We start from the raw sequence: 2465 nt of genomic DNA, 5'->3' as shown, positions 1-2465 counted from the left end.
AGGGCCGCGCGCCCGCCCCGCCCCCCGCGCGCGCCCCCGCGCGCGCCCCCGCGCCCGCCCCGCTGCGCCCCCTGCCGCCGCGGCGGGGGCAGCCGGCGGGAGGCGCCGCGCATGCGCGCTGCGAGAGGCGCCCAGGCGCAGGCGCCGCTGCGCGTCGTGTGGGGTGCTCCGCGCGTGACGGCAGCGGCGTGTACCGGGGTGTGCGCATTGCGATGTGTGTGTAGGCGTGTACGGCACGAGTGACGGCTCAGCCTTCCCAAGAGGCTCCCGCAGCTCCCCCTCCCCTCTGTCACCAAATCCCAGAACGGTGAGTGTTAGAAGGGGCCTTCAGAGCTCATCCAGCCCCAGCCCCTGCTAAAGCAGGTTCTCTTCGATCAGGGGGCACAGGAGCGTATCCAGGCAGGTTTGGAAACCTCCCGAGGGCACTCCACACCGTCCCTGAGCAGCCTGGGCCTGGGCTCCCTCATCTCAACGACAATGAAGTTTCTCCTGTTCCTGGAACTTTTTGTGTTCGAGCTTATGTCCATCACCCCTTGTCCTGTCACAGGGCACTGCAGAAAAAAGTGTCACAGAATGGCAAGGGTTGGAAGGGACCTTAGAGATCACCCAGCCCAAACACCCTGCCACAGCAGGTCCGACTCAATCAAGTTACATGGGAATATGTCCAGGTGGGTTTTGAACACCTCCAGAGAAGGAGCCTCCACACCTCCCTGGGCAGCCTGTGCCAGGGCTCCCTCACCTCAACAGTAAAGTAACTTTTTCTTATGTTTAAATGGAACTTTTTGTGTTCCAGCTCCTTTCTAATTACCCTTTGTCCTGTCACTGGATACAACAGAAAAAAGGGATATCCCAATCTCCTGACACCCACCATTTAGGTATTTGTAAATATGAATGAGATCCCCCCACAGTCTTCTCCAGACCAAGCACCAGGTCTTGCAGCCTTTCCTCATCAGAGAGATGTTCCACTTCCCTCAGCATCTTGGTAGCCCTCACTGGACTCTCCAGCAGTTCCCTGTCTCCAGAAGTAGTCACAGGACTCCAGACGAGGCCTCATCAGGGCAGAGTAGAGAGAGGAGAAGCTCCCTCAACCTGCTGCCCACACTCTTCTTGATACACCCAGGATGCCCTTGGCCTTCTTGGCCATGAAGACACAATGCTGATTTATATTTAGTCAGACTAGAGTTTGCTCTCAGTGGTGGCTCCTCCCCGGGTTTAGGTTATTTGGCAGATTTGGAGACGTCAACAAAAAAAGACCAGACTACATCTGAATCATAACATTATAACATCTATTAACAGGATGAACAAGGATTTGTTAGCAGTGCTGACTGTATGGATTAAGGAGCAGCCATGGCCTGTGGGTACAGGCAAACCCCAACGCACCTCTTGTGCAGCCAGAAACCCAGACACAAAGCCATGGGTCTGAGATAAGGTGAGATGAACACAGACAGGGGCTGCTCCCTGCGCCACCCTGACACCAGACTTCAGAGACTTCTCATTTTTAGACCTCTCCTCAGATTCCTTAGAGTTCTACCTCTCCTCATTTATAGACACCCAAATCTCTGTCCTCAGCTACTGTTTCATACAAGCATGATTTCTTCCCTGTGAGAATGATGGAGCACTGGCACAGGCTGCCCAGATGCGTTGTGGAGTCTCCTCTGCAGACATTCCAAACGCGCCTGGACAAGTTCCTGTGTGACCTACTCTAGGTGGTCCTGCTCTGGCAGGGGGGTTGGACCAGGTGATCTTTCGAGGTCCCATCCAACCCTTAAGATTCTGTGTAACTGCAAGCAAGGAGTTTAAAGTATTTAAAGTTGTCAGTGCCCGCTTATCTGTTGTGCAGACACTTGGCGGTGGGATGCCTTTGAAATCAGCCTGAGAAGTGGCTGAAGGAGAGAACCTCAAGACACCATGACAGTTGTTTTGGCTATAAACCGTGGGACCGAGCTTACAACCAACTTCAAAACAGTTCCAGCCAGGCCCAAAGTGAGATCGTTGCTTCATTTCTCTGTGAGGTACATAAGGAGCGTTCTTCCATTACTTGGTGAGCACGTGTTAGGTGGAGCAATCTCCCACCTTGAACCTGGCACTGCAACAAATCAGTGACGGCTTTCTAAACCACAGGTTCTGTTTTGGAGAATGCTTTCCCGCTACAGAGTTCAGTAACAACCTCGCTGTGTGCCCTCGCCCGCAAGGGCAGGAGGGCACCCTACTACGGCACCTCCCGCGGAGCAGGGCCGGGCCGGGGAGCACCCAGCGCACGTCTCTGCTCCGGGATGATGGCACCTCCCGCCACGGCCTCCCCGTCCCGTCCCGAGTGAGTCACCGCTGCCGAGAAGCCTCGCAGCTACCGCGGGCCGTCTCCGCGCCGTGCCCTCTGCGGGGCCGGGCCGGCAGCGGGCTGCGTGCGGCGCGGCGCGTCCCCGGCGGCGGCCGCGCCCCCGGCGAGGGGCGGGACGGAACGGAAC

The sequence above is a fragment of the Colius striatus genome, chromosome 6 (genome assembly GCF_028858725.1).
Source record: "Colius striatus isolate bColStr4 chromosome 6, bColStr4.1.hap1, whole genome shotgun sequence".
Classification (NCBI taxonomy): domain Eukaryota; kingdom Metazoa; phylum Chordata; class Aves; order Coliiformes; family Coliidae; genus Colius; species Colius striatus.
The sequence above is the reverse complement of the archived record's forward strand: the minus strand, read 5'-3'. Positions refer to the sequence as shown.